The 26028-nt window shown below is 48.4% G+C and overlaps 1 long non-coding RNA gene across 1 annotated transcript; it reads left to right on the plus strand.

The window, feature by feature from the left end:
- Positions 1 to 10194: 10194 nt before the first annotated feature.
- LOC309809772 lies at positions 10195 to 25185 on the plus strand. The gene is made up of 3 exons (XR_014294899.1): positions 10195 to 10241; positions 14102 to 14161; positions 25076 to 25185. It is a non-coding gene; the product is annotated as an uncharacterized lncRNA (long non-coding RNA).
- The last annotated feature ends 843 nt before the right edge of the window (positions 25186 to 26028 follow it).

Raw genomic sequence — 26028 nt, forward strand, 5'->3', positions numbered from 1 at the left:
TTTGTTTTTAATTTTTTTTTTTGGCTGCGCTGCGTGGCATGCAGGATCTTGGTTCCCTGACTAAGGATCAAACCCATGCCCCGTGCAGTGGAAGTGCAGAGTCTTAACCAGTCTTAACACGTCTCCGTTCTGGAGGAAGTCTTCCCAACTCTCCAGGCTGCCCCTTACTTTCCTCACTGGTCTTCCTCAGAACATCAAGCGACTATTCTAGCACTTGAATTCTTCTGTGCTGATCTGATGATGTGAGGAGGGTAGGAACCGACCTTGTCTTGCTCATCTTTCCGCCCTCACTGGGGACTGAATGTGCCACTGTTTCAATCATAATGAGAGCGTCTGGCTGACTTTGGGGACTGAGTCCAGGTCCCAACCCCCTCCTCACCATCCCAATTGGGTTTTGTACAGAGACAGGGGACTCACTGCCTCAGGGCCTGACTGGAGGTATTTCCGAATAGTTCAGTCCCTACACTGTGTTCTCAGACACTAGGGTGAATTCTGTCTCCCATCTCTCCCCCATCAGCCACCCACATCTGGGAAAGGCCAATCTTTTGGGAATCATCAGAACCAATGTTGCTGGTCCTCAGGTGGTCCCATGATGTCATGACCTCCTGAACCACCATCCTCATGCTTCTTCCTTCTTTGATGACGTGCTCTACAACCGTCTGCTTCTCCCTTTGGAATCAGTTCTTGCCTTTAAATGGAAATGTGATAGCTGCATTGTCAGGGTGGGGGCCGTCCATGTAAAGATGTATCTCAGGGCTCGACACACAGGCAATCAATAAGTGGTCCTCCAGCTCCTCTCCCCAAAGGCCTGGGTCTGGAGTGAATAGGGCAGCAGCTCCCGCTGGGGCGTGGGGAGGTGGGCAAGGACATTAGGCAGCTTTGTGGCTGTCACCTGTTCTTGGGGTGTCCCTTGAAGGATACAGAAACCTGCAAGACCCCATCCATCAGGCTGAGCCACAGGCTTACCAAGAAGCTGTGGCTTTTTTATTTGCTCTGGACTCTCAGCCTCTCCTGCATGGTAGTCCACGAACTTGCTTCTACCTAGAAGACTGTATTGTGCCACCAACACCACCTAGCCCCTCCCATGTGGCCCTTTTCTTAGTCCAGGTCATTATACTACCCACAAGGGGTTACTTCAGAGAAGCCACATCAGAAGTCTGATGTCCCGGGCAAGAGAATCAATATATTCATCTCCAAGCCTGGTACTGAGGCTCTTCACAAAGATACAGATGCCCTTCAGGAAGGGTCCATGAATATGTGAAGGCAGCCTCGGTGACGGGCACCACACAGGGGACCCCACGTGGACTTTCCACTCCCGACACAGTGTTCCTTTTGTTTGGGACCTCATTAGGCAAGCCTGTGCGCCGGCTGGGGGAAGAAGTTAATCGGCATCTCTGGAGGAGTCACCCAGGCTGGAGGGTGACTCAGAGCTGCTCTGATAGGGCCCTCTGAAGGACAGTCACATGGCCGTGAGCTGACTCACTGGGGTCCATTGAGAAAGCCTTCCATGTGGTTCAAACATCATTCACTCATGTCCCAGCCTTGCTCTTCCAATTAACAGAGGATGGAAAAACCTCCCTTGGATTACAGCTGGAGAAAGGCTAGGGAGAATCACAGCCACTCACAAGCATGGCTTGAAAGGCAGTGGACAGAACATGGAGCCAAAAGCATGCCCAGAGGGGAGCTGGCTGAGGTCAGGGTCGCCACCACGCCTGGGAGGTTAATAGTTTGTCTCCAGTGGCCTGCTGGCCTTTGTCTCTTTCCTCTCTCAGCATCTCAAAGCAGAAAATTGGACTGATCCTTCACCCAACCCAATCTTGTCATTCTAAATGCCTCTTCTCTCCCAGGATACCACCACTTCCAGTTATGTTTTCATGTCTCTTGGAGTTAACACTTTGGAATCACGTTGGATTTTTAAATTTATCTTATCCTTCATCTCTGATTGATTCTATCCCTATCCCCCTTCCGCATCTTTGCTGACTTCATGATGTTCTGTACCTGGTTCACCTTGCCACACCTGTGGGTGACTTGCAGTAAATCATCTCCTGAACTTGAGGTCTCCAGGGTTGGGTGCATGAGACAATACACTGTGGTGCGGGAGAAACATACTAGAACTTCCATTAATATGTATTTTAAACTAAAAATAAGAATGTTATAGATCAAATGTTAATGTATGATCTATAACCTCACTTTAAGTGGTCACACGTCATGTCATAATGATACACAAGGTACTCCCAGGGGCTGCTAATGGCATTCTCTCTCATGAGAGCATTTTCAGAATATTTTGATGTATTTGCATGAACAAGAAATGGATTTATGGGTTACATAATCTAGTTTTAACTAAAACTCAAAGGGTAGATAAATGGCTTCAAAGGATTTAAAAGATTCTCAAGAAAATATTTCCCCCAAATCACAGACAATCAAGAGAATGAGAGACATATTTCTAACTCAGGAGGAACTCTTCATTGGTCTCAATATTAGGTTATTAGATATGATGAGAACAATGAATAATCATCCCAAACAATTTGAAACACAAATTTACATTTCCTATTATTGATTAACCTCATTTTTAGTGGATATTGTGCCCTGATATAACAGATGAAAATAGATTATAACATAATTTACACATAAATATATAAAATTTGGGGTGTATTTTAAAATATTTGGTGATTGAGTTCATGATAAAAAGAAGTCTGGTTTCTAGATCAATAATTCTTAAATTTGGGAGGATTGTGAACTCCTTTGAAAATAATCTGATAAAGGTGGATTACTCTCACCCACCAAAAAAACAAAAAAAATGAAGGAAGAAAGTAAAGGGTACCTAAACAGGAAATTGAGCACAATTTTAAAGGGTGATACTTTGAAGTCCATCCATGGGCCATCAGAGCTCCCGCTCTGTGCTGTCCCTATTGGAGCCTTCCTAACTACCAAAGCCAGAATAACCTGCCGAAGTACACTCCATCACTTTGCACACTCCAAACTTCAGAATGGCTCCATCGTAGCCTTTGCAGTAATTCTGGAGATTCCCAATAGGTGTCAAATGTGTTACTGGTAATTCATGACTAGTAATAGTTAAAATGCTGAAGTTTGTGAAATTATTGGCCATAAGTGTTATTACCATAATAATTTTACCTCCACTGAGTGCTACCGAGTGGCAGGAATTTTGCACAAATGAGATGCTTTGGCAGGAGGACGTCACATTCAGGATAATTACATGCCATGCTTGTCTCCAGGGAGAAAAGCTGAGAGTGGCTGTCCTCTTGCACACAGAACGGCTCCTTAGCCAACCCCTTCAGTCAGCTCTCCGCAGCCCTCTTGGGATAGCATTCCTGAGCCCCAAACCCAGGATTGTCTTTTCATCCCCCAAGAGAGCCTTATTCAGGGTCATGGGTCCATGGGTGTTTAGAAAATGTTCGTGGCTTGACTGAATAAAGAGCCCTTTCACATGGTGCCATATAAAATAGGACGTGAAGACCAATTTTCTTTTTATTTGTGCAAGAGAAATGCTACAAATACTCACTGACTGACACTGATACCAATTTTCTCTTCACATGGGATTTATTAACTATTAATTCAGTTGGTTTTTAAAATAAGGACTTTTCACTTCTAGTGATGGAGAGGAAGCTTACCTCAAACTAATCCTCCTGTCAATAATCATTATAAACCTCAAACAAAATATAAAAGTACCCACTGAAGAGTAATCAAAGCAGATAGAGACTGGAGTGGCTACAACCTTTGAACTAAGGGAAGTAAAAGGTGACATCTGCTTCCCCAGAGGATATTCTCCAGTCCTCAAGGTGCACTGGGAAAAGAATTCAAGAGTTATTGGATTGGGAATAGATGTTAGTGTCTGAGACTACAAGTACGGCTGGCAATTTAGTGAGGAAATTCCAGAAAAAGGGATGCAGAGAGGGTTAAGCCTCAAGATCTGCATACTAACTTATGTAGAAACCACGGCTGAGTCCTGAACAATGCGTGTGTGGAGTGAAACTCCAGGAAATTCACACGGAAGCTGGAAGCCTGGAAGAACTGAGCAGAGATTTCAACAGCTGTCCCATGCTAGGAAGACAAAGTTAGGAATTCAAGTCCTATCAAGTTAGAGGGCTTGGCAAACACCTTGAGCCTTTCATGGAAACCACAGAAGGAGTATGCCTTAATAGTAAGATGACATTAGAGGACTAAGGGCTATGACAGGAAAATCAAAATACACATGCTGTAGCAAAGCCTAGAACCAAGTCTCTACAAGATCAAGGTGCTATGAAGGGCTGAGGTAACTTCCCTCCCTGATAGAACCAAATTCAGCACTCTTCAAAAGAAGACAATAGAATCCAGAGTCTCTGAAATGTAATGTCCTCTATGTCCAATATACAATAAAGAATTACTAGACACAAGAAGAATCAAGAAAATGAGGCTCACAGTCAAGAAAAAAATAATCAATTGGAAAAGATTCACAGATGACCTCGATGTGGAAATTAGCAGAGGAGTACTATAAAATAACTATGAGAAAGATGGATATAATGGAAGAAGACATAGGGAATTTAAGGAAAGATTTGGTGACTCTAAACATGAACCAAATGGAAATTGTAGAACTGAAAAATACAATGCTTTCCAATTTAAAAAATCTTTGAATAGTATTAGCAATAGATTGGATAATGTAGAAGAAAGGATCAGTGAACCTGAGGAATGGTCAGTAAAATTACCCAAACTGAAGGACAGAGAGAAAAAGACATTTAAAAAAACAGGTTACAGGGGTTCAGGCTACCACGGTGGTCACTTGATTTTAATAAGGCACCAAGAAAATTCAGCAAAGAAAGGAAAATCTTTTTTTGGTAAGTGGAGCCAAAACCGCTGGATATATAGAGAGAAAATAAAGTTTGACCCTTAACTAACATCTTACACAATAATTAAATCATGAAATATTTTCGACCTAAACTTAAAAGCTAAAGCTGTAAAATTTCTAGAAGAAAATCTAGGAGAATGTTTTTGAAAACTTGGGGTAGGCAAAGATTTCCTGGACAGTGTTTAAACAGCACTAATCATCAAATCCAAAATTGATAAATTGGATTTTGTCACAATTAAAATTTTCTGCTTATATAAAAACTTCAGTAAGAAAATGAAAACACAAGGCACAGACTAGGAGAAAATATCCTCAGTATGTAAATGTGACAAAGCACTTCTATCCAGAATGTAGAAAGACTTCCTACAAATCAATAGGAAAAAGATAAGTTATTTAAATAACAGGCAAGAGATTTGAATACTTAAACAGACACTGTATATAAGAAGATATACAGAGAGTGTGGAGAAAAGGGAACACTCTTACACTGTTCGTGGGAATGTAAATTCGTGCAGCCACTGTGGAGAGCAGTATGGAGCTTCCTTTAAAAAATTAAAAATAGAACTACCATATGACCCAGCAATCCCACTCCTGGGCATATATTCCAGAAAAGATGAAAACTCTAATTTGAAAAGATACATGCACCCCAGTGTTCATAGCATCACTATTTACAATAGCCAAGACATGGAAGCAACCTAAATGTCTATCGACAGATGAATGGATAAAGAAGATGTGGTATATATATACCATGGAATATTATTCAGCCATAAAAAGGAATGAAATAATACCATTTGCAGCAACTTGGATGGATCTAGAGATTATCACACTAAGTGAAGTAAGTCAGAGAAATACAAATACCATATGATACCACTTATATGTGGAATCTTAGAAAATGATACAAATGAACTTATTTATGGCACAGAAACAGACTCACAAACATAGACAACAAATTTATGGTTACTGAAAGGGAAAGGGAAGTAGAGGGATAAATTAGGAGTTTGGGATTAACAGATACACACTACTATATATAAAATAAATAAACAGCAAGGACCTACTGTATGGCACAGGGAACTATATTCAGTATCTTGTAATAACCTATAATGGAAAAGAATTGGAAAAAGAATATATATATGTATATGTATAACGGAATTACTTTGCTCTACACCTGAAACTAACACAACACTGTAAATTAACTACACTTCAATAAAAAATTGTTTGTTTAAAAAAAAAAAAGAGGTGGGCTTCCCTGGTGGCGCAGTGGTTGAGACTCCGCCTGCCGATGCAGGGGACATGGGTTCGTGCCCCGGTCCGGGAAGATCCCACATGCCGCGGAGCGGCTGGGCCCGTGAGCCATGGCCGCTGAGCCTGTGCGTCCGGAGCCTGTGCTCCGCCACGGGAGAGGCCACAACAGTGAGAGGCCCGCGTACGGCAAAAAAAAAAAAAAGAGGATCTACAAATGACCAAAAAGTATAGGAAAACTGTTGAACATGCTTATCATGCAAAATGAAACCACAGTGAGATACCACTTCACATCTGCTGGAATTCTACCATTGGAAAGACTGACAAGACCACATGTGGTTGAGTATGTCAAGCAACTGGGACTCTCACTCGTTGCCGGTGGGAGTATGAAATTGTATCGCTGCTCTGGAATGCTGTTTGGAAGTTTCTTAGAAACTTACCCTGTAACCGGGTCATTCAAGTCATTGGTATTTCCCCAAGAGACATGAAAGCATGTCCACAAAAAGACATGCACAAGAATGTTCATAATAGCCCAAAGCTGAAAACAACCCAATGTCCATCAACAGGTGAAGAGATAAGCAACTTATAGTTATAGATATACTACTACTCAGCAAAATAAACTAACAAACCCCTAATACAGGCAACAATGTGGATAAAGCTCCAAAACATGATGTTGAGTGAAAGAAGCCAGACACAAAAAAGTATATATTGAATGGTTCTCTTTATATGAAATTCTGGAACAGGCAACACTAAGCTATGGTGCTAGAAATTAGAATAGTGGTTGCCTTTGCAGGGTGAGTGGATTGACTACAAAGGGGCACAAGGAAACTTTCGGGGGTGATGGAAATATTCTATATCTTCAGTGAGGTGTTTGCTGCGTAGAGAGATGAACTGTCCAGTTTTATCTGGGCATAAGGGGCTTCCTGAGACGTGGGACTTTCAGATTTCAAACAGGGATAGTCCCAGGAAAACTGGAACCAGTTGGTCACCTTACATATGTGCATGTGAGCATTTGTCACAACTCGTAGAATTTTTGCATGCACGTCCAAGAGCATGCACACTTAAAATCTGTGCATCTTATTATGTGTTGATTATACAATTTAAAAAAAGAGTATTTAAAGAAATGATGATGGGAAAACAACCAAACCAATGAAAACATAAGCAGGCAACAGAAGAGAGCATTTGTCCTTTAGGCATCATATTAAACTCATGGTTTTAATGTAATGGCTTTTGGAAAGACCATAACCTAACACATCGCTGACTGTCCATCACTGACTGCACATCACTTCCTCCAGGATGTGGAGATGATGGATAAAAAGAGACGCTGTGAAGGGATATTTGGTGTCAGCCTATTTGACACCTGTCTCCTGGGAGGGTTTAAGAGGTTGGGGAGGTTCCATCTATTTCTCCCCTATTACTTGTTGTGGGGTCTCAGGTACCCACTGGCATGCTGTTTTCCTGCAGAAGGACCGCAGGTAACATCAGGACATGGAAACAAAAAGGTGATTTTCTCACAGTCCAGTTCGGCTCATTGTGGCAGCTGTGAAAGGAATCGTGAAGCTCACTCCTTTTATTCCTCTCCTGCCAATTCTTCCCATTTCCCATGGTCCTTTCTCCTTGTGAGCTTTTCTGTTCTTGTGGTCACTGAGCATCTGTAACCTGGAGGGCAGAGCCATGGAATTCCAGGCTGTGTTTGATCTGCCCTGTTTTCTGTTTGGTACCGCACAGGTGATCATAGTCGTGGGCTGGTACCTGTGCAGTGTTTGACAGTTTGTATACATCTGTACATTTGGTGAGGTCTTTGTTTTCTTCTGCTTTGCAGCCAAGCCTAATTATTTTTTAATTGAAGTATAGTTGATTTACAATATTATATTAGTTTCAGGTGTACAACATAGTGATTAAATATTTTTATAGATTATACTCCATTTAAAGTTATTATAACATATTGGCTACATACTCCATGCTGTACAATATATCCTTGTAGCTTATTTATTGGTGAGGCATCTTGAGTAGGAAGTCACCGAGTTTCTCCACTACTTACATGGACCAGTTAGTGAGTGTAGCTTTTCCCCTTGAGGAATCGCTGTATTTACGAGCAAAACAGCATCCTTATCAACTACTCAACTCCAGTCCTCCAAAGCGGAAATTGAGCACAGATGTTTCAGATCTTTTTCATTATTATAGGAAGATGCTCGCCATATTTTTGGCAGTAGCTTTTAAGAGTACACTGTATGCTGGATTTGCCAATTTTTAAATAGGACAAACATTTCACCAAGTTTTGGTTAGACTGAATAGTGTTCTGAAGACTTTCTTGTGAGGAATTCACTGGAAATTTCTCTACATGAAGATAACGCCGAACAATTGAAAACACTCCAGAGGGTCCCGAGCTTTACCTTGTTTTACTCTCCACCATAACAGCGCTCAAGGGTTCTGGGCCAAGATGAAGCTCTCTGTGCCGGCACTCGGGCTATTTTAGGAACATAAGAGAAAAATAGTTTACCACTTACTCATTTGCAGTCTGTGCTCAAGTTAAGTTCTTTATATCTTTCTAACCCAGACAAAGAACAGTTTATAAAATTTGCTACAAGCAGTCTGTAAAATTTAGCTTTGCCTCAAGCAGAGCAAAGGTTATATGGTTTTCTTCTTAGGAAATTTTTTTTTTTCACAGTAAAATCTAATCACAATGCAAGTTAGCATCTCTGGGATGATTAAATGAAATCACAGCCCTGCAAAGAGCCTGGCAGAGTCCAGCACGCTGGAAATGTACATCAGGGCACCTACTGTGTGCAGTAGAGAGAGGCCGGAGAAAGAGCAGGATGAGCAAGACCCCGTTCCTGTCTCCAGTGGGTCTCAAGGTGGCAAAAGGAGGGATAAAATCGCTTTGCTCCAACGGAGCACCTTGCTGGGAAAATCAGGAAGGAGCACTTGCTTTGTGGATGGATAGGATTTATTCCCACGGGAAGAAGCTGTATCCAAGGAAAGCCCAGGCAGGGAGGCTGTGAGCTGCATCCTTGCTTTTACACGGGCCTCTTGGGCCATGGTTTCACTGCCTGAAGGGGAATATTTTGTGTGAAACCTCGAAGGGTAACAGGATGCACTATCCCCAAATATGCCTTTTTGGCTTGAGGCTTATTCTGAGCTGATTATTTTGAGAAACAGCAGACACAGGGAAAGCTCAGCAAACAGAGTAGAAGTTGCCCTTTTGTAAGTGAAATCTACACGTGTAAAGGGTATCTCCATATATAAGGGGGTCTCCTTCCCTGTACCAGGAATAGAGGATGACTCTAAATCACAGGAAACGCGTATCAATGGCGAAGGCACAGCCTAGAGCTGCATAATAACCTCACTCTGTTTACCTGCTCATCTCCTGTATGAACCTCCCACCTTTTTTCTTGTGTCATTAGCTGAAGATGGTATTTAAGCTGGTGGCTGAGGCCCCCTGAAGAGTTACTCATTTTTTCCCTGGGGATTTCCCACATATATGTCAGGTAAACGTGTTAATAAACTTCTATTTGTTTTTCTCTTGTTACTGTTTTATTTTAGGGACCTCAGCCAAGAACTCAGAAGGGCAAAGGCTGAATTGTTTTTTCTGCTCTGCAGCCATCTCTGTCTCTCTCCAGGGACTGCCGTCTTGTTACTCGGAGAAGGGGACTCAGGATCCTTGCTCAGCACCAGACCTTAGCTGCTGACCAAAGCCGCTGGCTGCCCTGATGGGACAGAGATGAGAAGCCAGCTCCCCAGAAGGAAGGCCTCTGGCCATGGGGAGGAGGGGCAGGGCCGGAGGAGGCGGGACAGGGCTGAGGATTGGGTCGGGGCCAATCGCTGAAGGAGGGAAGGCCTCCAGGACAGGCCCAGATAAGGGCACAAAGATGTGGCCGTGCGAAGCCGGGAGAGAACAAAGAAGAGACCAGGGGCCTCCCTGGTGGCGCAGTGGTTGGGAGTCCGCCTGCCAATGCAGGGGATACGGGTTCGTGCCCCGGTCTGGGAGGATCCCATATGCCGCGGAGCGGCTGGGCCCGTGAGCCATGGCCGCTGGGCCTGCGCGTCCGGAGCCTGTGCTCCGCAGCGGGGGAGGCCACGACAGTGAGAGGCCCGCATACCGCAAAAAGAAAAAAAAAAAAAAAAAAAGAAGAGACCAGCAGGGCCACGAGTCCACAGGTCTGCTTGTGTGAGTAAGAGAGTGTGTGCGTGTGTGTGTGTGTGTGTGTGTGTGTAAGGTACATCATCAACTTCCCGCTTCCCAGTCTTGAGCAAGAACTTGCTTTTGTCTTTCTGGGTAGACTGGCTGGGGAGGAAACCATCCATTCAACTTATTTCAAATTATCAAAATGTATTCCATATTCAAATTCTTTCATTTCCTAAAGGCAATGGGGCATTCATTCATTCATTTATTCATTCATTCACATGGCCCTTTAATTCTGTGCTTGGCCTTGCTTCAGGTGGGAAGCCTGACTTTTGTGTTTTTGTGGTTTTCACTTACCCACCGTTCACTCTATCACTCACCAATTGGATAAGTATTTATCGAATGTCCCCTGGGAACAGGCAAGCGGGAACCCTCCATCCCTTGGTGGAGCCCAGGGTGAGGCGGTCCTTTTCCGGTGTCCTTGAGACCCCCTTCCTCACTCTCGATCACAGCGTTTCCTGCGGTTATCGGGGTTTCCATGGCTACCATTGCTGGTGGAAAGAATCGTCTGCTGTGGAGTCTCACTGCAGCCTCTGCGCCCCATCCTGCCTCCTGGGAAGGTGTCTTCCGTACTCTGCCATGTTCTGGGGAGACTCACCATGTCCTCAGGCCACAGTATTTAGGGAGAAGAGTCCTTCACAGCAAACCTGGGGAGGAAGAAAGAGAAACGGAGTCAGATCAGACATCTGCCTTCCCCTGCCTGACTTTCCGTGTTGGCATCTGTTCCAATGTATCTGCTGCACTTTTCATGGGGGTGGGGAGGTGGGCACTGTGTGCTTTTGATGATTCTGATTATCTTTTATACTCTTGGGGGCCTTACCCATTTATTCTTTTATTTTTTAATCTTTATTAGAGTATAATTGCTTTGCAATGGTGTGTTAGTTTCTGCTGTATAACAAAGTGAATCAGCTATTAGTATACATATATCCCCATATCCCCTCCCTCTTGCGTCTCCCTCCCACCCTCCCTATCCCACCCTCTAGGTGGTCACAAAGCACCGAGCTGATCTCCCTGTGCTATGCGGCTGCTTCCCACTAGCTATCTACCTTACGTTTGGTAGTGTCTATATGTCCATGCCACTCTCTCACTTCGTCCCAGCTTACCCTTCCCCCTCCCCACATCCTCAAGGACCTAGGGGCAGGACAGGAATACCCCTCTATTCTTATTGCAACCTGTATTGTACTGCTGACATGAATAATTTACTTTTTATATTGTTGTTGAACTTTGTGAAGTTTTCTTTGGCCTCCTCAGTACACAGGAAGCTCCCCGAGGGTATTTCTTGGTGACCCTGTAGGTTTCTGACACAGTTCTGGGGACTCGGGAAGGTTTTTGATAAGCACAGAATGAAGGATAAGTTTTGAGATCTACTGTGTAAGAGAAGAGATGTGTCCGCTCCGTCTTGTGTTGGTCGGACTGCTCTCGGGAGTTTGGTCTAGTTCAGGAAGTAAACTTGAGTGGGACACAGGCAAAGCATCCAGAAGGCAACTGGGAGAACTTCGTGATGGGAGGAAGCTGAGCAGAGTGGACTGTCCGGGGCGAGGGGGCCGAGGAACAGGAGTGGGTGCAATGGAAGGAAGGAAGGACCTCCTCAGCCTCAGGCCCCAAGGGAGGACAGGGACGCCTTGGCCAGCATGGAGAGCCTCCAAAGGACTCCTCTCCCCACCGAGGAGGGGCTGGTATGGGGCTGGGCGAGTTTTCCCCCATGTGTGTTTCATGGACCACTAATTCCGAGGCATGATAATAGGTGCTCCATGAAAAATGTGTATGGGCTCCAGTAAATGTGGGAAATGCTGGTTTAAACAAAGTTGAACAGGTTGCAATACAGGGGCTTCTCGGGGTCTTCTGTGTACAGATGGCATTGAGTCTCCGAGAAGGGATTGCAGGGAATAGTCATTCCAAACCTATCTGACCTTGGACCCTTGCCCTGGAAACACATCACAGGTCTAGAATTCACAGAGCCCACTTTGGGGATAACAGAGTACAGTCTGACAAGACCGAGGCCAAGGGCTCTTCCAGTTGAGAGTTTGCAACAGAGAGGTTCATCCACTGAGCTGGGTGCCTCACTGGAGCTTTCTGTGGCTGCCTCCATCCATTCGGGCTGTAAGAGAACACCACTGACTGGGTGACTTATAGACAACCGGCATTTATTTTTCACTGTCCTGAAGGCTGGGAAGTCCAAGATCATGGTGCTGGCAGGTGTAGTGGCTGGTGGGGTCCGCTTCCTGGTTCAAAGACCGTCATCTTCTCACTGTGTCCTCACAGGGTGGAGGGGATGGGCGCTCTCTCTGGGGCCTCTTTTATAAGGACACTAATCCTCCACCCTCATGACCTAATCCCTTCCCAAAGGCCCCACCACCCAACACCATCACACTGGGGATTAGGTTTCAACACATGAATTTTTCACGGGGGTACAGATATTTAGTCCATAGCAGTGGCTTTCTGGACAGGCTCGGGCATATTTCCTCTCTGGAATCAGCATGCATTTTAGGCACACCTGCTCTGAGGAGATGAAACAATACGAGAGCAGATTGGTTGTTGTGCTCTGGAGTTTGTAGGCCGTGTGTGGCAGTTTAATGGTAATTATTAATGTGACAGCCATCACTCGGCAGGGGACCTGTCCTCCTCATGAGGCCCCCTTCTGCTCAGAGCTTCCTCCTTCCACCATGTTTGTTCACGGTCCCCCACCCTCATCCACCTCCTCCAGCTTCCTCAACCGTTGATGGGCTCTGGGTGACCGTGTGGGACTTTGGGAAGAAGAGGGGGAGAGACTGACGGTCAGGCAGGGCTGGTCCCTTGTCAATTCCAGAACCGCAGGCTGCTGTGAGTGCAGAGAAGCAGACAAGAGATGGGGGATGCAGAGGGGACCCCCTGGGGGTGACAGCTCTCCATTTACTGGTTCCAGGCCTGGCTGCCCTCCGCTTCCATGAACAACCTCAGTAGCTATCTAATAAAATTCCTTTTACTCCAGCTAGCTTGAATTGGTTTGGTAACTTGCAACCAAAAAAACTGTTTTCAAAACCCCCTTTCGGGACTTCCCTCGTGGCACAGTGGTTAAGGAGCCGCCTGCCAATGCAGGGGGCATGGGTTCGAGCCCTGGTCTGGGAAGATCCCACATGCCGCGGAGCAACTAAGCCCGTGAGCCACAACTGCTGAGCCTGCATGCCTAGAGCCCGTACTCTGCAACAAGAGAAGCCACTGCAATGAGAAGCCCGTGCTCCGCAATGAAGAGTAGTCCCCGCTCGCCACAACTAGAGAAAGCCCGCGTGCAGCAACAAAGACCCAATGCAGCCAAAAATAATAAATACATAAAATAAGATAAAATTAATTTATTAAAAAAAAGAAATATAAAAAAAATAATCCCCTCTTAGGCTTCCCTCGTGGCGCAGTGGTTGAGAGTCCGCCTGCCGATGCAGGGGACACGGGTTCGTGCCCCGGTCCGGGAAGATCTCACATGCCACGGAGCAGCTGGGCCCGTGAGCCATGGCCGCTGAGCCTGCGCGTCCGGAGCCTGTGCTCTGCAACGGGAGAGGCCACAACAGTGAGAGGCCCGTGTACCGCAAAAAAAAAAAAAAAAAAAAATCCCCTCTTTAGTGCATTTTTTAGGCTCTGTGCTGGGTCTTATCCAAACCTGATATTTCAGTACTCACAACTTCCTGTGGCTAAGGCCCAACTTTATTCCTTTTTTTTTTTTTTTTAAAGAATAAGCACTTTAATTAATTAATTTATTTATTTATGGTCGCTGTGCACAGCATGTGGGATCTTAGTTCCCCGACCAGGGTGTGAAATCTTGCCCCCTGCATTGGAAGCGCGGAGTCCTAACCACTGGACCTATTCATCTTTTACAGATGGAGGAACTGAGGTTCGGAAAGCTCATGTGACCTGCCAAAGTCACACAACCAGCAAAGGTTAGAGCAATCGCCAACCCCAGTCTGTCAGACACCAAGGCCATGCCCTGAACCTCTCTCTGTGCTTGCCGAGCTGTATTTTTCTCTCCTCAGTGGGGAGGGCCAGGCGGAGGCCAGGTGGGCCCTAGACTGGCCTCTACCGGGGGGAGGTTGCAGCTTCAGGGGTGAGAGGTGGGAGCCCCACTGCTCCGGGGGTTCCCCTGTCCGCAGAGTGGGTGGAGGGAGCTGGGCGGCCACGGGGAGCCCCGCCCCTGCTGGAGGTTGGGGAGGTGATCTCCAGGCGAGGACCCCTGCCTGGTGCCTGGTGCCCGGTCCCCAGTGCCTGGTGCCCGGCGCCTGGTGCCCGGTGCCCCCTGTCTCCCACGGGGCTTTGCGGCACCAGCTCAGCCTACACCACCGCCCACCACTCCGCGTTCAGCCAGCAGGGCAGGGACTCTGTGTTGCCAATTCTTCAGCTGTTAAGAGTGACGAAGATGTCAGTGGCAGGGAATGCTGGCCACACAGCAGATCTCATGGGAGCAGGACTGAAGTGATTCAGGGCTCTCTGCAGTTCCAGGGACCAAATTACAGTCGGCCGCCTCTCTGGAGTGCCGCGCTGTCACAACTCCACTGCCCTCTTCCTTCTCTCTGCCTGCCTTCTTGGTTTCTGCTGTTGTGGCCAAATGCTTAACCAGAGACTAAACTGTCTTAGTCACTTGGAGCTAACAAGTGACATAGTGAATGTGCATCCGTGTTACCAGCATTACCTCTGCTGGGTAAACTTTGTGCACAGCCTCTGTCACCTGGGGCCCAGGTGGGGGTCTAACGGGGGGCTAGTATCACAGAGTGTGACCTGTGCAGACACTCAAGGCTGTGCTCCGGAAGACTCCAGGACTGGCCTGATGTTCTGTGTCGGACTATTAACCTCCCAAAGGGCACGGGTACTGCACTGGGCTAAGTTCTGTACTGGTGTCCGGAGGCTGATGTAACAAACCTCCACAGACTGGAGGGCTTAAAACAACAGAAATTTGTGGTCTCACAGTCCTGGAGGCTTGGAAGTCAAGGTGTGGGTAGGGTTGGTTCCTTCTGGAAGCTCTGAGGACAATCTGTTCCATGCCACTCTCCTGGCTTCCGGTGGTTACTGGGAATCCTTGATGTTCCTTGGACACAAATTTGGGGGACACTCTTCAACGCAGTACAGTTGTCTGGAGTCCAAAGGCCTCCTCTTGATTCAGGAACCCCCAAAGGACCAGGCCTGGGGCAAATGCCCGAATTGCTTTTCACAGAAACAGACCTACACAAAAGCACGTTGGTTGACCTTCTCATGAGTATTTATGACGTCCAAGGTGTTATGAGTTGAATTGTGCCCCTCAAGAATTCAAATGTTGAAGTCCTAAGCCCCAGCGCCTCAAAATGTGACCTTATTTGGAGAGAGGGTCTTTACAGAGGTCATCAGGTTGCGGTGAGTTCGTTAGGGTGGGCCATGGACCCATATGACAGGTGTCCTTATCAAAGGGGAAGTTTGGACACAGACACACAATCACGGGGAGAAGGCCTCCTGAGGATGGAGCCAGAGATGGAGGTGATGCTTCTATAATACAAGCCAAAGAATGGCGAAGGTTGCAGCACGCCCCCCGAGGCAGGGGAGAGGCCTGAAACAGCTTCCTTCTCTCAGCCTCAGAGGGAACCTATCGGCTGACACAAAGGTTGGGTGGACAAAGTGCTATTTCTCCACTTTTTATGGGAGATGCGTTTTCCCAATGTCTGGACCTTCCTTTACTCCTGCCTGGCTGCCTCTGGACATGACCAAGAGCATCCTGGCTGAGTCCCCCTTGCCTCGCCCGCTTGCTTACCCTGGCTGAGAACGTGGGCACAACAGCCTGTGGCCTCTGCTGTTGGTCACACCACCTAAGGCTCCTCAGGAGTAGAATGTGATCCCTCCAATGAGCCTCTGAGCTTGGGAGGGTCAGGGGTAAGTGGCTGCTGAGAAGGTCTATTCCAGAGCCTCTTCCTTAGGGAGGTCAGCCAGGGAATCTCAGTGAAAGCTGAGGAACCACCGGAAAAGGAAAGGAAACCCAACAGCCTGGGGCTCAGACAGCCCTTAGATATAAGGAGCTCACGTCTCACACGTGTATCTAAATCGAGCTGAATTCCTGCCCCTCCTCCACACTTCCTACGCTGTCAGCTTTGCGTTTTCCCAAGGCTGCCTTGTGTGCATCACAGCCGGCTGGGCAGGAGGGTGAGTAATTTTACTGTCAGCATGAAGTGTAGCTAAAATCAGCCGATGAACTAAAGAACTGAATCGTTTCCTCAATTCTGCCCTCCGGGTCCTAGGTGCTTTCTGCGTGTGGGGAAGAAGCTGAGTCAAAGGCTGTATTATTGTCCAGCCCATAGGTACATATTCCCAGTTTACTCCCCAGAAAAACGTACGTTCTCAGTGGCAGTTTCTGGAAGTGTCTCAACTCTCCTTCAGTGAAGGAGTCTGTGTATGGAGCCAGTCCCCATAAATAGGTGTTTAACCTAGCTAAGTCCCAGCACCCCATGGCCCAATCACAGCTTGGTTTCCCCCTTAAACAAATACAATCCAACAACTAAAGGTACTTATAAAAGTGATTCCAGGGCGTCTCTGTTGGCGCAGTGGTTGAGAGTCCGCCTGCCGATGCAGGGGACACGGGTTCGTGCCCCGGTCCGGGAAGATCCCACATGCCGCGGAGCGGCTGGGCCCGTGAGCCATGGCCGCTGAGCCTGTGCGTCCGGAGCCTGTGCTCCGCAACAGGAGAGGCCACAACAGTGAGAGGCCCATGTACCGCAAAAAAAAAAAAAAAAAAAAGGTGACTCCAGGGGAAATTCCAGTCCTAGTAACTGTGCAGGAGCTTTTACTGGACTAATCTCCCCACAAAGAGCAACGATAAACTCTGGATAAAACGTAAAACACTGTTTTAGGACACTGGAGAGTGATGTGAGAAGCAAAAACTGCAGGGGATTTGACCCTTGAAGGAAGGGAACTGATCTGGATGAGATCCATGTGAATGGGACGTTCCTCAGAGGGGGAGGGCCCTTCCTGGTCTGCTCAGGGAGGGGCAGTTAGAACTTACAGGTCTGAGAAGTCGGAGGATGGAGTTTGGCTGCCTGAGTGGCTGGAAAATGAGGGGTGAAATCTTGGTTTACTGAGAGTTTTTGTCAGGAATGGGAGTTGGAATTTGTAAATGCTTTTTCTGCATCTACTGATATGATCATGCGATTTTTCTTTTTTAGCGTCTTGATGTGATGAATTACATTAACTGATTCTTGAATGTTGAACCAGCCTTGCACACCTGGGATAAATCCCACTTGGTCATGGTATATAATTCTTTTTATCATTGTTGGATTTCATTTGAGAATATTTTGGTGAGGATTTTTGCATCTATGTTCAGAAGAGATATTGGTCTGTAGTTTTCTTGTAATATCTTTGGTTTTGGTATTAGGATAATGCTGGCCTCATAGGATGAATTAGGAAGTACTTCCTCTGATTCTATCCTCTGAAAGAGATTGTAGAGAATTGGTATAATTTCTTCCTTACATGCTTGGTAGAATTTACAAGTGAACGCATCTGGGCCTGGAGCTTTCTGTTTTGCAAGATTATTAATTATTGATTCAACTTCTTTATAATAACTATAGGCCTATTTAGATTGTTTATTTCTTCTTGTGTGAGTTTTGGCACACTGGATTTTTCAAGGAACTGGTCCATTTCATCTAGGTTACCAAATTTGTGGGCATAGAGTCGTTCATAGCACTCTTTTATTATCGTTAAATATCCATGGGATCTGAGTGATGTCCGCTCTTTCATTTCCAATATTAGTGACTTATTTGTTCTTTCATTTTTCTCAGCCTGGCTAGAGGCTTTTGGTTTCTTTGGCTTTTTTCTATTGATTTCTAATTTTCAATTTCATTGATTTCTGCTCTCATTGTTTCTTCTGCTAACTTTGTATTCAATTTGCTCTTCTTTTTCTAGTTTCTAAGGTGGAAACTTAGATTATCGATTTTCAGTATTCTTTTCTAATATATGCATTCAATTCTATAAATTTCCCTCTAAGCACTACTTTCACTGCACCCCACAATTTTGATAAGCTGTGTTTTCATTTTCATCTTGTTAAATATCTTTTGAAATTTCTATTGTGATTTCTTCTTTGACTCATGTGTTATTTAGCAGTATGTTGTTTAATCTCTATGAATTTGGAGATTTTCCAGTTATTAATGTCTATTTTAATTCCACTGTGGTCTGAGAGCAGACACTATATGAATTCTATTATGTTAAATTTGTTAAGATGTGTTTTATGACCCAGAATGTGGTCTATCTCAGTGAACGTTCCATGTGAGCTTGAGAAACATGTGTATTCTGCTATTGTTGGATGCAGAGGTGAAATCTTAAAAAGAAGGGAGGTCCAAAATATTGCATATTAATGCTCCTCAAATCCTTAACTGACCCCTCAAGAGCTCATACACAGGTGAGGCTTCAAGAAACCCAGAGGAAAGCAATGCCTGTAAGGTTTAAAGAGCTGAGCAGAGATTTCAGCTGCTGCCCTCTTTCTGCAGGGGGGAGTGAGTTTAGAGTTTAAGTTCTGCAGAGTAGAGGGGCCTGGTGGACCCCTCAGACTTTCCACCGAAACCCCAGAAGGGCCTCAGCTTAGGAACAAAGACTACATGCCAGCAGTAAGATTCACCCTAGGATTAAAGGCAAACCAAGCTCCCCAACAAGGTGTAAAGCAAAGTTTCCACAAGTTCAAGATGACCCACAGTAATTTAACTGGCTTCTAGAATCAGCTCAACACTTTTCAAAGGAAAAGAATCCAGAATCTCAGCAACACATCATTCACAATATCTGATACACTATAACAATTCCCAGACATATGGAGAATCAGGAAAATGTGACCCATGGTCAAGAAAAACACAAAGCAACCAATCAGTAGGAAAAGACCCACAAACTAACCATATGTTGGAATTAGTAGATAAGGAGTCTAAAATACTATGGTGAACATGGTAAAGAATCTGTAGGGAAGGATGCATATAGTGAGTGAAGAAGTGGCGAATTTCAGGAGAGATTTAGAGATTCTAGAAAAGAACCAAATGGAAACCATAGAACTGAAAAATACAATCTAATGTACTTAAAAAACCAGTAAAGAAGATGGAATAGAATACTAAAAGTACTTGATTAAATCAAAAGGAGAAGGACAGAGGAAAAAGAACAGAGGGAACAAACAGAAAACAAACGGCAAGATGGCAGACTTAAGCAGAACGCTATCAATAATTATATTAAAGGTAGACAGACCAGACGCTAAACTGGAAGGCAGACAGGATCAAAAAGTTAATACTCAGCTCTGTATAATATTTCTAAGAGATGTACTTTAAGCATGAAGACAGGCTGAAAATCAAAGTATGGAAAAGATATATTGGCTCACTTTGCCCTGCAGGGGGTGGGTCCCTACCTCTTTCCCTCCTTGCGAGTCCCATGCCTCACTATCCATTTTCCCAAGTCAGCCCCATAAGGCCTGGAGTCAGGCTGGCCCGGAAATAGGCTCCATGGAAGGCAGGGTGAGGGAGGAAGCAGAGAAGGCAAAGACAGAATTCCCTTTAAGGGAGGGGTCCCCAACGCCTGGGCCAAGGACCAGTACTGGTCCATGGCCTTGGGAACCAGGCCGCACAGCAGGAGGTGAGCGGCAGGTGAGTGAGCGAAGCTTCATCTGTATTTACAGCTGCTCCCCACTGCTCCCCATCTCTCCCCATCACTCCCCATCACTCCCCATCGCTCCCCATCGCTCCCCATCGCTCCCCATGGCTCTCCATCTCTCCCCACAGCTCCCCATCGCTCCCCATGGCTCCCCATCTCTCCCCATCTCTCCCCACTGCTCCCTATCTCTCCCCATCCCTCCCCATCTCTCCCCATCACTCCCCATCTCTCCCCATCATTCCCCATCGCTCCCCATCGCTCCCCATCGCTCCCCATAGACCCCCATGGCTCCCCATCGCTCCCCATCTCTCCCCATCCCTCCCCATCTCTCCCCATCGCTCCCCATCTCTCCCCATCATTCCCCATCCCTCCCCATCGCTCCCCATCGCTCCCCATCGCTCCCCATAGCCCCCCATCGCTCCCCATCGCTCCCCATCTCTCCCCGCTGCTCCCCATCGCTCCCCATCGCTCCCCATGGCTCCCCATGGCTCCCCATCTCTCCCCATCACTCCCCATGGCTCCCTATTGCTCCCCACCTCTCCCCATCACTCCCCACTGCTCCCCATGGCTCCCCATGGCTCCCCATCGCTCCCCATCTCTCCCCACTGCTCCCGATCCCTCCCCATCGCTCCCCATGGCTCCCCATGGCTCCCCATGGCTCCCCATCACCCCCCATTTCTCCCCATGGCTCCCCATGGCTCCCCACTGCTCCCCATCACTCCCCATTGCTCCCCACTGCTCCCCATCACTCCCCATGGCTCCCCATTGCTCCCCATCACTCCCCATCACTCCCCATCACTCCCCATCTCTCCCCACTGCTCCCCATCGCTCCCCATCGCTCCCCATTGCTCCCCACTGCTCCCCATCTCTCCCCATCACTCCCCATCGCTCCCCATCGCTCCCCATCGCTCCCCACTGCTCCCCATCGCTCCCCATCTCTCCCCATCGCTCCCCATGGCTCCCCATTGCTCCCCATGGCTCCCCATGGCTCCCCATCGCTCCCCACCACTCCCCATCACTCCCCACCACTCCCCATTGCCCCCCATCGCTCCCCATCGCTCCCCATGGCTCTGCATCACTTGCATTACCGCCTGAACCATCCCCCCCACAACCCCCCACCATCCATGGAAAAATTGTCTTCCATGAAACCAGTCCCTGGTGCCAAAAAGTTTGGGGACCACTGCTTTAAAGTATACAGTGGGAAAGATGAGATGGGAAATGTGTTCACACTAATATATATTCCCTCCATTGGCAGCTGCACTCAAAACATTTATTTACAAGTGGTGTACTTGGAAGTTAAAACATAGTGTCCCCCTGAGACAAGAAATGAGGCCTAGGTTCTTAAGCCCCAGGCTATGATGTACAGTTAGATTGTTACATGTTTTATCAAGCATATTCAGGAAATGGTAACTCATTGAACTGAATGAGGTGGGGTTAGGGGCAGTGTCAGCTTCAGGATGTCAATCCCTGATCTGGGAGCAGACTGAGTTCTTCATGTATCAAGTCTTTCTGCATCTCCAACCCCTCGGCCCACCGGCCGCTGCCTCCTGGCCTGGGTGCACACACTGGTGGCGTGGTTTGCTTTGCGGGGCCAGACCCAGCCCCGAGGCCTGCAGGGAAGTGGGCTTAGGTCTCCTAGGGACTTCTGCCATCTCAGAATCTAGAAGTCAGGGGCACAGGCTTTAAGTAGTCATGTCGCTTGGTTCCATGGACTCCGCTCCCATGAGGAAGGCACGGCTGGAAGGAGGCCAGCAGAGGGCCCTCTGGGGAGTGGCCCACAGGCTGGGGTTGCTGTGAGGATGAGGATGAAGTCAGAGACTCTGAGTTCAGGGCTTAGCACAGTGGTGGTGCATCGTCTGTGCTCAATAGAGAGTACCTACGCTGGTTTGCGATGTTTCTAGTCTTTATGGAATTGGACAAGACCTCTCCACCCTCACCCCGGCTACCCACCCCGGACTGCCCTCGCTGGCGGTCTCCTCTAGCGCCCCCTAGTGCTCGGTTCCGGGGCTCGCGCTGTGCTCACACTACCTCTGGGGCTGGGAAAGCCCTTCCTTCTCTGGGCCAGTGCATAAGTTTCTCATCCGTCTGTCCATCTGTGTGTCAGTATTTCCCCCTGGAAATACCCATCTCTGTTCCCTCCGGCCAAGCGAGGTGTCTCCTCTGCCTGCGCTCTCTGCCCCTTTGGACCATGTCTGAACCAGGGCAGCCCCCTTCCTCGGTGTGGTCCCTGTCCCATCCCTGCAGCCCTGGGCACCCCGGGGCAGGGCTTTGCTTCGTTTGCTTTCCTCCCCTCTGCTTTGCCCAGTCTGGCTGGCAGCCATGCACTGAACTGATTGTTGAGCTGAGGAATTTCACTTGGTGTTCAGAAACCCCTGCTGGAATTTTCCATTGAGATAAGTGAGGGTGCAGGTTTCGGGGCAAGGCTGGAGGTCATTCCTGCTTATCTCAAAGGCCTTAGGAGATAAGAACATTCTGGAAGATCTGCACCTCAGATAGCTATCACACTATGAGATTGATCCTTAGCTACAGCCCAGCAAGGAGGCCTCAAGGAGGAAGGGGACGCTCGTCTTCCCCCAGTTCCCTAGAGTGGGTCACTGGGCACATCTACTGGAAAGCTGTGTTGATCATCTGAGCCATGGGGGGTCCTTTTACAAGGAGGTCTGGGCGGGCAGTTGGCAGTGTTGGTTACAAGCCATGATAACAGCTTCAAAAATCTCAGAAATGTTTGTGCAGCAGTGGGTCAGGCGTTCACCAAGTGACCCCAGGAGGACAAACGGGCGGGAAGTTACAAAAGGCTGATGTTTGAACTGTCTCAAGATTTCAAATCCTAGAATCTAGAATCCACCGTGGATATTTGAGCAGGGACTGGGACATGAGTCAGCAGGGCTGTTGCTGGGTTCTTCAGCCACTGGGTGCTCAGGCCAGATAGTCCCCAGGGGCCCCTTCAGCTCCAAAATTCTGTAATTTTGCATTTCTTTTGAAGGGGGAATATGCCCATGAGTGTACGTGTCTGAATCTGTGGCCTGATTAATTGGTGCGGTGGAAATTCTTCCTGTTAATGTCAATACAGGAAAGTTGACAAATGCCAAGAGAGAAAGTTAAAAGTTGGTACGGCCATATAAAAATAATATTAATTATGGTCACATAAGCAAATTGCTTATGTACCGTCTTTGATTAGTTTCCACCATAAGCAGTGATAATTCTGGGGTGCAGGTCTCAGTGGGGTGAGAAGGTCTGTGTTCTAAGTCTCCATCCTCCCCACCAGGGACTTTGTTTGTCCCCAAGCCTCACTCACACAACCTCACGGGAAAGCCTCCTCTGATTTAAGCATGAGTGCCCCCGGCTTTGCTCTCTGTGCCCTGAGACCAAATCACAGAGGCCAGAGGTGAAGGGAACCCCCTCACCTTAGAGGTGAGGGAACAGGTGTCGAGAGGGGAGTGACTTGCCAAGGTCTCTGCAGGAGGAACCCACAGGTTTCAGGGAAAAGACCCACCCAAATGACAGCTGTGCAGGGTGACCCTAAGACCACAGAAGCAATCAGCCCCCAGGCCCTCCTGAGTATCTGAGTCCTGGCCTCTCGTGCCCCTGGGCCTTTCGAGGTGAGAAGAGGTAGGCTGTTTGGGACTGGCCTGAGTCCAGGCCCCGGGGGTGGTTCATCGCCACCTGCCAGTGGTGTGCTTTCCCTCTGCGTCACCTGGTGGGGGAAGCAGTGCCCTCCCTCTGTGTGCTCCGGCTCGGATCCGAGGCAGACAGGATTCTAGATGGCTCCCGAGATTCCCACCCCAGGTGTCCACATGCTGGATAATCCCATCCTTTGAGGGTGCCCAGGGCCTGGATACAATGATGCCACCTTGAGATTAGGTCATAGTACATGCCAAAGGGGAAGAGGTTTTTTGCAGATGTAACTAAGGTCCCTCATCAGCTGACTCTGAGTGAAGGAAAGGGAGATTGTGCCCGGTGGGCCTGACCTAATTAGGTGAGGCCTGTGATCGTGGGTCTGGAAGTCAGAGAGAGATCCTGATGGCCTCGAGGAAGCAAGCTGCCATGTGTGAGAGCGCCTGGGGGCTTGTCGCTTTTATGGGGGCCTCTAAGAGCTGAGAGTGCCCTCTGACTGGCAGCCAGTAGCAAAACGGGACTTCAGTCCTACAACAGCAAAGGACTGGGTTCCACCAAGATTACATGAACTTGCAGTGGACCTTGGGCTCCAGAAGGGATGCAGCCCTGCCGACACCTTGACCGCAGCCTGTGAGACCCTGAGCACAGGACCCATTAGGCTGTGCCCAGATTCCTGACCCACGGGAACTGTGAGATAATAAGCGTGGGTCGTAGGCGACCATGTTGGTGGTTGCCTGTTACAGGCTGACAGACAAGCACCCAGGCCCCGAGCCCCCATCCACCCCGAGGCTGTCAGAGTGCTGGGTTGGTTCTGCTCCAGGCTGTGGTGGGAGCGTCATGAACTTGGGGCTCTTTCCTCTGCGCCCGGGAGTGACACGTCCTCCCCTGGGGCGGTCACTGAGGGTTCTGGGGCCACAGGTCACAGAATTCTTAATGCAGTTTTATTTCATAGCGATTAACCAGAAGTTCTCTGCGAGGCCTCTTCCGCTGGAAAATTGAGGGAGGGCTTCTCAACTTGTGTCCAGTGCAGGGACCTTGGTCTCCCGCAGTCACAGAGAGGATTTGGGTGAGGTGCCCGCTCTCCCAGATGCCTTCTTTCTACTCCCGCTCCTCTGCGAGATGGGCGCTGGGGACCTCGCTGGGCAGGGTGACCAGAGACCTCACGGCAGCGTCGGGAGGGGGAGGGGGCAGAGAAGACTGACACGAGTGGCTCTTCTAGGGGTTTCCAGCTGCCCCCCTGGAGTATCTGGGCTCCCCAGACCTCTCCAGGATCTTTGCACGCCCCTGCCCTCGAGGGTGGGCAGGGAGGGCATGTGCGCGGCTGTGAGCAGGGGGCCTGTGCGTCCCCGTCCCCCCCCATCTCCTCCGCTGCCCTCCAGCTGGGACCCTCCCTAACATGATCCATGGCGGCTGGAGAGTCACATGGGAGCTTTTGAAAGGACCCCAAAATCTCTTCTTTGGGCAGGGTCTGGCTTTCAAACCTACTGTCTGACTGCGGGCGCAAAACTCCCATTTGGGGTGTTAGACACTGGTTATTGACTATTTTGTCTCTTGCATTCCTGCCACAAAACTGATCTTTACAGCTCCCTCCCATTTTGTGCCCCATCAACCTGCAGGAAGGTGGATGCTTCACGATAACTGGGGGGACGCCCATCCCCGTGAGAGAAAAGCACCTTCACCTGCATCAGAGCTGGACCCTCTGTCACACGGGTTCTCTGGGCAGAGCAGCGGGTCAGCACCCAGACCTTTGGTTCCCGGTCTGCGGGTCGGGGATGAGGAGCTCATTCAAAAGGGGAGAGAGGTTCTCAGTCTCCAAAGTGACAGGACAGTTATATGCTGGCACCCAGGGAGGTGGCTGCACCCTGGACGAAATGACTGTGTGGGGGAAGAACCCCTGTCCCCAGGGTGGTGCGGGTGCAGCCGAGAGAGGCTGGCCCTGGAGGGAAGGTGGGAGGGCGTCCCCACTGGAACCTACACAGGTGTCCCCTCCAACAGAAGACCCCCAGGACCCCTCAGGGCATGGGGGAACCACGGAGCTGACAGAGCGTGTCTCACTGAAATCAAGGTGAGTTATGAGAACATAAAGAAAGCCAGCTTTCTGCACACTGCGTCTGCAGACAGATTCGTGACCGACAAATTTCTACCTTTCTCAGCATCTGGCTCCCCCTACCCCAGTGCTCGGAGACTCTGAAAATCTCATCTCAAAGAGGCTATTCCATCATTGCTGAGGCGGGAAATTCCGCAACTAGAGTCCTGTGAAGAATTTGGAAGGACCAGGAAAAAGTCCCCTGCCCTCTCTCTTGTGCCCAGACCCTCCCACCTCCGGGCAGATGCAGTCAGGTTGCTGGGAGAAGGCATCAGGGAAATACAGCACCCCCCGAAGCATCCAGGCAGGATGGGCTGGTCTGACCCCAGGACCAGGGCACCCGGCCTTGCCCCTGGTTCCAGGCTCAGGGCCCCCAGAGCAGGCGCCCAGCTGTTTGTGGCAGGAATGGATTCATTTGACCCAAATACTTCCTTCTCTTCTGGGCTACTAGTTTCAAGCGCAACAAAGAGCCCCACAGCTCGA

The sequence above is a fragment of the Mesoplodon mirus genome (genome assembly GCF_964341445.2).
Source record: "Mesoplodon mirus genome assembly, chromosome: 8".
Classification (NCBI taxonomy): domain Eukaryota; kingdom Metazoa; phylum Chordata; class Mammalia; order Artiodactyla; family Ziphiidae; genus Mesoplodon; species Mesoplodon mirus.